This window comes from Nannospalax galili, unplaced genomic scaffold (genome assembly GCF_000622305.1).
Source record: "Nannospalax galili isolate Female #2095 unplaced genomic scaffold, S.galili_v1.0 scaffold550, whole genome shotgun sequence".
Lineage (NCBI taxonomy): Eukaryota > Metazoa > Chordata > Mammalia > Rodentia > Spalacidae > Nannospalax > Nannospalax galili.
Window position 1 is genome coordinate 1,019,367 of NW_008329138.1, and position 9,892 is coordinate 1,029,258.

Consider the following 9,892-nt stretch of genomic DNA (forward strand, 5'->3'; position numbering starts at 1 on the left):
GGAGGGGGAGGGAGGGGGGACAGAGGGAGGGAAGAAATAAGCTCAACTGTGAACATTTAACCCATTTCGGTGGCTAGTTTTCGGTCTTTGCCTTTTCCAGTTTCACACTGTGAACTACAGATTTTGGATCCAGGTGTCGTCTCCCAGCGATGACACATAACATCAGAGCTGTCATTGTAATTGGTCTTGATAACTCTGCCACAGTGCCTCTGTCTTCCCACTTAACCTGTGAGAAGGGAACGTTAGTGCATGTTTTGCTATGACTGACCTTTTCCTTGATGATGTGGGAGGGACCCCCCACACACACTTCTTGCCCCTTCAGGCAGGAAGACCACCAGACCTATGAGGTCTGCATCCTGTGCAATCACTACCAGCTGAGGCTTCTTGGTCACTGAGGTGCTAAGATCATGGACCCCTGCTATATGGAAAGTGTCCTCTTAGTGAAGTCATCCCCTTTGCCAACAGTTTTCTCTGCAACTCCCGCTAACAGCTTCTGCTTCTTCTCTTGCTTTGACTCTCTCTCGCCTGTGCTTGTGGGTAAGCAGAAGCAGCTGGGTAGCTGTTTGACCTTCCAAGACCTCAGTGACCTGGTTAACTATAGAAGGCACTTCCAGGGGGTTATATTGGAGGGCCCCTTACACTGCAGGGGAGATAGCAGAGCCATTCAGTGAGGGCCTTTGGATGGATGTCCCATCCAATGTCAAAGTTCTTAAGCCTTTTCTCAAATAGGATTACCATCTTTTTGCTGCTTTTTGCGTTTTTCCTGCGGCTCTGACGGCTACCCTCTTCCCTTTGGATTTTTTCTTCTTCTAGGCTTCTCGCTGGACGGAAAGAGAAAGAAAAGGGAATTGAGGATAACAGTAAGCATCCTTAAAATTGAGCTCTAGGGCAAAATTTTCTATTAGATTTGTTTTATAATGAATTTTTATAACAAACATTTTCCTTAACTATACTATTCATAATCTATATATGCTTATTATAGTATTCTGAAGTCTCATAGTGGTATAATAAATAGTATACCTTAAGTTAATAGATCTTAGAGATGCATAAAACAATAATTTTGGCATCCTTGAAATGTGACCTTCTCAATTCCTATTCTTCTGATTGGTGGTTTCTAATTATTTCCTTTTATTGGAAATATTATCTGTTGGCGATATCTTTGGACACTAAGCCATAAATGAAATAAGGAGCAGAAATCCAGCAAATCACAATTGTGTGCATTGAACATACAAGGGGTGTCATACAACAGGTTGGAAGCAGAAAGCATTCTCTGGACAGCTTTTCATTCAGAAAAATGGGAGACAGAATAGAATGAATTTGAGGACAAAGATGACAACTCTGGGGGTGAATGACAGCTCCTTGCTTTAACCTCCAGATAAGGAAAAGGAATCTGATTGTACAAAGTCTTCAAAGGGTCTTCAGTTATTGGAGTTTCTGAGGTAATAATTTTATTCAGTTCAATTAGAGAATATGGCTTGATTCTATGCATCAGCAGCATCGTAAATACAGTGTCATGTGAAATCTGAAATTTGGAAATATGTGGAAAAGAAATTATCCATATTTTTGTTGTATTTTTGTTTGTGTATTTTGCCTGTGGGTATGTAAGTTCAGAAGTGTATGCGGTGCCCATGGAGGCCAGAAGAGAGCATCAGATCCCCTGGGACTGGTTCTCCTGAAGGCGTTTTCTGCCGTGTGGGTGCTGGGACCCAAACCCAGGTCCTCTTCAAGATCAGCCAGTGCTCTCAACCGCCAATCTATTTCTCCAGCTCTTTGTTCCGTATTTTTTTTTAAAGTCATGAACTCAGTAATTTCTTTCCTAGATTTTATTAAATTTTGAAGGGTTCTCACTGAGTAGAAAAAGATAAGAGGGAAAAAATGGAAAACTAAACATCAGTAAAACAGCAAATTTTCAGTTGAAAATTCAGAACTTTTATCAATCAGAAATGCCTTAGATGATCCAGACTGCAGAGTAAGAGAAACGGAAAGCATGTGTATCTCTGTGACTGCCAAAGAGAAACAAGCCAGCAGCACACAGCAGTGGAGCCAAGCAGCCTTTCAGCCTTTTCAGAAAGAGCTTCAGTGAAAGACCACTCCAGTGTAGATGCAAACTGCAAAGTGGACCTTTCTGCCTGTATTAAAATGAGGAATCCATAGCAAAAGGAAATAATAGTATTTTCAAAAAGAAAAATGATTCTAGGAGCTTGGCTTGTTTGTCTCATTTGGATAAATGTTTGGAGGGAATTTATATAGAGAAATGGGATAAGGAAGAAACAGTATGAATTATTAACAGAAATTCTAGTGTGACTCTGTGCAGTTAAGAGATATTCATGAAGTCCAGATTCATCTCTTCTTTGCCTCTGACTTTGGATATCATCAGCCAGCTAATAATCAGGCAATTGTGTCTCCATTTTTTTTTTTTCATTTCTGCTCAATTCACTGACATCGCTGATTAGGATGTTCTTTTGAATGTGACATGACTAGCCTTTATTATCTGACTTTGAATTAAAGCAACTTGAACAGTGATTTTCCTACTTCCTGGAAGATCCAGGAAGAATAGATCTTCTGGGTAGTGAGAGTGAAACAGAGAGTTGATATCATCTACAGCACAGTCTTTTTAAGTTAATAATTGAATGTGCATTTTCCAATAACTAAGCCAGTGATAATGTATGATATCTCTTCATAATGACAGAGATATAAAGAGAACCAGAAAAATCAACATTGTACTCCTTAGCTAAATATGAGCACACAATTCACAAATTGTATATAATTTTGAAAACACATATTGTAACAGATACCCCTTTTAGCCTTAGCACTGAAGAACTGTCATCACCACTCCCCTGGGAGTTAGTGAACACAATAGGTGCTGTTCTATGTGCTTTTGTTGTGTTTCATTCCGTCCTTAATGCTGGGATGCTGTAAGATCTGAATTCCTAGGCAGATGCAGGAATTTCATCATGACCAAAGTAGGCTGGACACAAAGGAAGAGTATCTAGGTGAGTGGTCTTGTAACTGGAGTTCTATTGCAAGAGGCAGGGTCTTAGAAAGGATGTCCCCTAGGCATCATTTCTTGACTCCTTCCAGCTTTTAAAGTTGGAAGATGCTCCTCTACTTTTAGTCTGTCCTTTCCAGAGACTATACCAGTTTGCCTCACCTGACTTAATTATCATATATTCTGATTTCTGAAAATTGATTTGACTGACTCTTTACCTGAAGCACTAACTTAGCGAAATAAAAAGAATGTAGAAACATAAATAATTGAAAATTTTAAATACCACTGTGAAGAACATTTTAGCAGCAGAATTAGAATTTCATACCTATTAGTTTTAAAATGTAACAGTGATGAGTCCCATGTATTTTGGTCTGTACTCTTGACACACTTTCACATCTATTATCACATCTTATTTTCATCAGCATCCTGAGATAAGTCAGTTCAGGGATAGTTAATCCTATTTTGGTGATGGATAAATAGTCTGGAAAATAAAATGTAAGGGAAAATGATAGCTGTTTTCAGCTGTGTCAAGGGCTGTCATAGAGAAGAAGAATTAGATAATCTTGTACAGATCCAGAACAGACCTGGGACTAGCAGGAGGAAGATGTACAGAAAAAAAAAATCACTTAATAATGAAAGCAACTGCAACAATTTCAGGTATCAAGCAGGGTGCCTTAGTCAGTACTGCTGTTCCCGTAACTAGATACTGAGTGTATCTCAAGCAGATTTCTTGGAAGGTGGAACAGTCAAGCTAGTAGGACATTCTCATGGGTGCTCAGTTTATGCACCTGTGATCCAGGTATAGGAATCATAAACAAATGTGTGACGTTAGTCAGTGTTCCCCACTGCAATCCCTTCCTAATTCCACTGGAAATTTCTAATCTTTTAAATTCATGTCTCCTTTAGAGAATAACAAAAAATTAGGCCTTTGCCCAAATACTAGTGTAGTCCTCCCCTTTGAAAATATATCACAGAATGTTTAGTTTGCCTTTATTTATAGCCTTCCCAGGCTAAAAGATTTAGTACCGCTTTAGAGAGTTGCCTTGTGCAGGGTGGTATTATGAAGCAATGACTTTCTCATGCTGTCATGTTATACATATGAGAGTTTTGCCGTTGGAATATGCACTTTTAAAGTACTCAAACCTTCCCAGGTCCTGCTTAAAATACACCCCTTTTCACCTGTCCGTCACTCCTACTAGCCATAAAGTTAATTAGGTAAAATGCATTCCTTCCTAAAATATAAGACAAAGAAAAGATTGTTTACAATTATGTATTCTATTGTTGAGAACTTTTTAAGCTCCTAAATGCAAATGCAGCTGAGTGTCACAGTGACACACAGGAAGGACTTTTATGTAGCTTCCACAAGTTAGAATGCAGTAAGCACCCTGTTACCATAATCAAGGTCAGAGATTTAATCACAGTGATGATGCATGAGACACATCTATGGCCTTAAAGATCCCTGGGATTTATTTCAGTTATTAAAGCAAAATAAATGTTAAAGCCATAAAGGTTACATTTACAGTAGGAAGGGCTAGGAGGACCACATGCCTATGCAGAGGCAGCACCTCTGAGAACTGCAGAATGAATGCAGAGGCAGCACCTCCAAGAACTGCAGAATGAAGGAAAAACGACCACCAGTGCTGGAACTCTGCTTTCTCTGCCTTACGGACATCTCATAAAGCAATTTCATGCAGCTAGGAAATAAACACTTGATACTCACGTGCAAAGCTACAGAGAGTTCCTGCTGTAGTCTCATTAGTTACAGCCTCCCAAATTCATGCAGAAATTCTCATGCTCACTGTGATGACATTAGATGAAGAAAGAGTCATCATGTGCTGTTATACAAAAAGTTGAGGAAGATTCTCCATTGGAGTGAACAAACAGGTGTCAGTCTACACTTTAGTTTTCCAACCTCCAGCTTTGTAAGACATAAATTTCTGTTTATAGCCCACTCTGTTTGTTATAGGTCTTAAAATAACAGGAGAGTACCTATGCTTGGTTCTTTTGTGATTGTGAAAAGCAAATACTTAAGGAAGTGAGCACAATACGACCACCATTTCTAAAAACTGGGAAAGTCTAGAAGTGTTATTTCCTAGTCTAGGTGAGTTTTTTTTATAGATAAGCCTTAGCTTATGATGGGGTTGTGTCCTACTAGGCTCACCGAATGTTAAAAGTGTTGTATACTGAAAATGTCGCCCATTTAATACACCCACGTACTGAAATGCACTGCTTAGCAGCATGCTGCAGAGTATCTGACACTTGTGTGTCCTTGTGATCATTAGTCACCGAGTTGTGTCTTGCCATCACTGCCCAGCATCACTAGAGGTTATTACAGCACATATCACTAGCCCAGGAAAAGACCAGAGTCCAAACTTCAAAGTACAGTTTCTACTGAGTGCTTATTGCTTTTACAGCATCGTAAAAGACCATACCCTGAAGTATCATAAATTTAGCTATTGTTATAAATTCTATACACACTTCTAAATATCTGCCTTCCTATATAAAACATATCCAAGTTTAGTTTACCCATTATTTTCCCATAATTTGCTTCTAAAATACTTTTAACCTTGTTAACAGCAGCGATTATTTTAATTTGGTGATCTTAAAAGATAACATTTTACTTATTTTGTCTACAGTACAATTTTATAATTATCAATTGTATTTTTCTTGCAGCATTCATACTACATTAAGTACTAAGTAGAATTTTACATATGATATCTGTTCAATAGACATGTAAAATAGATAATATTAGTCACAAAAACGTAACAGTGTCAAAAGAATGATAATACATTATTCTGCATATTGTGTATAAATTTTGACAAAGTAGATAACTTTAAAAATTTTTAAATTGACTAGTTATCTTGGTTTCTAAAACAAATATTTCAAAGTCCTTCAGATAACCTGATATTCTACATTGTGACTGATTCATTATTTACTATGCTTCCTTACTAATGCCCTATACATTTCTCCCTATCCTAGAAAGCTTGCATTGAGTGCTTGCTGTTTTGAATAAGATGAAGTTGATGTCTAGCTATCCAGACAAAGACCTTTGAGTCAAAGACAAAATTATTAAATACATGCAATTTAATTTTAATTTATTATGGAATTTAATTATACCAAAGAAAATTATGATTACTCTTAATTTCAGTAGCTAAGGCATGCCACTGTATATTTATCAATATACAGAATACTGTCTCATAAAAATTGTCATCTAAAAATTCGTCAAAAAATTAAATTTCAAGTAGGCATATTAAAAATTTAGTGGAAAAATAAGTAAATACAATATTTAATCTACTGTTCATGTCACACTAATACTGTTTAGTTTGGTCATCCTCATCATTAAGACATACTTATTAACTATCCATTTGCTCTTAATTCAATCTGCTATGATTACTGGATCTCACAGATTCCATTTGCTGTAATTGCTGGTGGACACCTTCCCAATTAGATGATTCACACATTTCCTGCAAGGTGGCTGCAGAAAATAAGCAAATGAAATATAAAGTTATCCTGTATTACTTCCTACTTCACAATTATAGCCAAATAAGTTCTAGCTCTTTCTCTACAGGATAATAGGAGGACATGAGATTGAATTGTTCCCTCAATATTTTCAAGGCTTTTACCATCTCAGTTAAGAGCTGGCTGCTTACCTAGACTGTACAGGCAACAAATGAGTTTGTCAGCAGACCATAATTTGTTCTTGGCAATGAATTGGCAGAATTTTTAAATAGTTTGTGGAACAAAGTGCTTAGCTAAAGAACAGATGTCCAGAAGTGGTGATCATTAAACCACATTTGATTTGGAATTAAATAGCCCCTTCCTTTTAAATATATCAACAGTTACAGATAGAAACCCTATTTCCAACCTAGCTCTTTGTCTTAGGAATTCTCTTACCATGATTTCTTTAAAGAAAACATCTCACAAGAATATTTGGAGATATCTAGGTGACAGTTTCTGACAAATCACTTATTTGGGAGGTGGGATGAAATGGCATCTCACTCTGTAGCACTGGCTAGCCTGGAACACACCATGTAACCCAGGTTGGCCTCTAACTCATGGAAATCCATCTGCCTTTCCTTTCAGAATACTAGAAGTACAGGCATGAGCCAACACATCTAGCTAAATTATTCATTTTAATAAACCAATGTGGAAAACTAATATATTCTTTATGTACATTTATATTCATTCAATTATATGAAAGATTTTATATTCTTGATATTTTGAATGGTACTTTAAAATTATAATTTGACATTAAGCTATTTTTTCATAGTGCTCTCTGCTTATATGAGATTGAAAATGGTACACCCAACCTCATAATACATTCAGCTACTTAGAGGATTAAAAGATTTTGTGATATTTTCATTTTCCTTCTGTCTTAGTGCCATAAGTAAAACAAATGCATTTTTATTGACTGACATAAGAAGTCTTAAAAGCATAACCCAAGTACAACAATCCAATAGCATTTAAAAAGACAACAGAAGATACTCATTTCACCAACATTCTCTTAAAATAATTTAAGAATTCATCCTTACCTGAAATAATCTAGGAATATCAATAGCCTCTATGAGTTATTTTTCACAAATGAGTCAGAACAATCCTGTTTAAGTTTTTTAAGTAAGTTATATCATACCATTTTTTTCACCTTAATTTCTACTATAATTACCCAAGTCCTCTAAATTGTCTGAAAATTGTCATCTGGCCTCAAGTTACTACTCAAAATTCATCTTTCATTATTCATTCCTCTCTTATTTCTACTTCAATTTTTCTGGCATACTTGAACTCGGATGGACATAACAAGTAGATTCTCATCTCTAAATGACAGCTCCCGATATATACTGTTCCTTAGCTATCCCCTGATATATACTGTTCCTTAGCTATCCCCTGATATATACTGTTCCTTAGCTATCCCCTGATATATACTGTTCCTTAGCTATCCCCTGATATATACTGTTCCTTAGCTATCCCCTGATATATACTGTTCCTTAGCTATCCCCTGATATATACTGTTCCTTAGCTATCCCCTGATATATACTGTTCCTTAGCTATCCCCTGATATATACTGTTCCTTAGCTATCCCCTGATATATACTGTTCCTTAGCTATCCCCTGATATATACTGTTCCTTAGCTACCCCTGATATATACTGTTCCTTAGCTATCCCCTGATATATACTGTTCCTTAGCTATCCCCTGATATATACTGTTCCTTAGCTATCCCCTGATATATACTGTTCCTTAGCTATCCCCTGATATATACTGTTCCTTAGCTATCCCCTGATATATACTGTTCCTTAGCTATCCCCTGATATATACTGTTCCTTAGCTATCTCCTGATATATACTGTTCCTTAGCTTCCCCTCCAAAACGTCATAGTGCTTTCTCTTCATTCAGGGTCAAGAAGATGGCTTTTCACCACAGGACAACCTATCTAAAACAGCAAGTTAGCAGACGTGGTGTTGTCCACCTTTAATGCAAACACTCAAGTGTGTAAAGCAAGAGGATTAGTAATGTGCTAAATTGTAAGACCTTTTCTCAAAAACAATATAAAACACAAATACCTTTAACAGCAAAATGGCAGATGCTATTACTATGTGCACTGCATATCATTGCATTCATTTTACACTGTGTTTGGATATGGACTTATTTGTATGATACATATGTATAGGTAAATATATGCAGCTACCTATGTCTCTAGTGTCATTATTTTTTCTTTTTTTTTTCTATCATCTGTCTATCTATATCTTGCTCAATTCCTATCTTTGTAAAATGTCACTTTTAAGAGACTGGCCTTCGTATGTCCTTGCCTATTTCTATAATTCTAATAGAAGGCACCTAGGTCAGTATTTAGGGACCATTGAATATAATTTCATGATGGTAAAAAAGGAAAGAACAATGATGGAAAGGAAGAGTAAATAAAAAAGGAAACACAAAGATAGAGCCTGTAATTCATCTCAAAAAGACCAAAGGATATATTGCATTTTAGGCATTATATTAAAATTATGTTATATATTCTCTATAATATATCATATATAAAAACATAAAGACACATGTTACATTTTAACATTTTTGAGGAAAACAGAAACCAAAAGAGCAAAGAATACATACATACACATATATTAAGAGATACTGATATTGATATTGATGCTGATACTGATATATGTAGTAGAGAAAGAAGATAATGATGTCGAACTGGCCCATGTATTCATGATGGCTGTGTTCCATGATCTGGAAAATTCTAAAAACTGAAAACTCAAAATCCAGACTGTTCCTGTCCTAGTCCAAAGATCTGAGAATCAGGCGAAGCAATGATATAAATTGTAGTATAAGCCTGAAAGTCTAAAAACTGAGTTTAAGGCTGAGTTTATGTCACACTCTAGGACAGAAGATTAATGTTAGAGCTTAAACTAGGAGAGAGAGAGAGAGAGAGAGAGAGAGAGAGAGAGAGAGAGAGAGTTTTCCCTTCCTCTCTTCCTCTGTTGTCCTGTTCTGCCTGGGCCCTTAGTAATCTGGATGTCAGTCACCACAATGAGGAATGCAGTATGCTTTACTTACATAATCTCTTCAAGAAACACTCCCTTGGGAATAATAGCTAGCCAGATTATCTGGGCAGCAATGACTCGAAATAATTGATACAAGTCCTATGCAACCTCAAACCAGAGAAAATTCCAGCATAGACTTGGGGGAATGGGTAAGAAATCCCAATCCAACCTAAGGAACTTTTGGCAATTGATGACTGATGTATCTTACAGGGTTGGGACTCTTGGTCGACCCAGTGGATGGACCCACTCTTAAGGATATTTAGGGACACAAATCAGATACTATAGGCCATATTATATATAAGAGAGTGTACTAAATTGGGTGCAGTGGGGGGTGGGGATAAGGGAGAGGATCTAAATATCATCAAA

The 9,892-nt window shown here is 36.7% G+C and overlaps 1 pseudogene; it reads right to left on the minus strand.

Moving 5' to 3' along the window:
• The window catches only part of LOC103734195, a 57,250-nt pseudogene extending 51,957 nt beyond the window's left edge, over window positions 1-5,293 (minus strand).
• Between the last annotated feature and the right edge of the window lie 4,599 nt (window positions 5,294-9,892).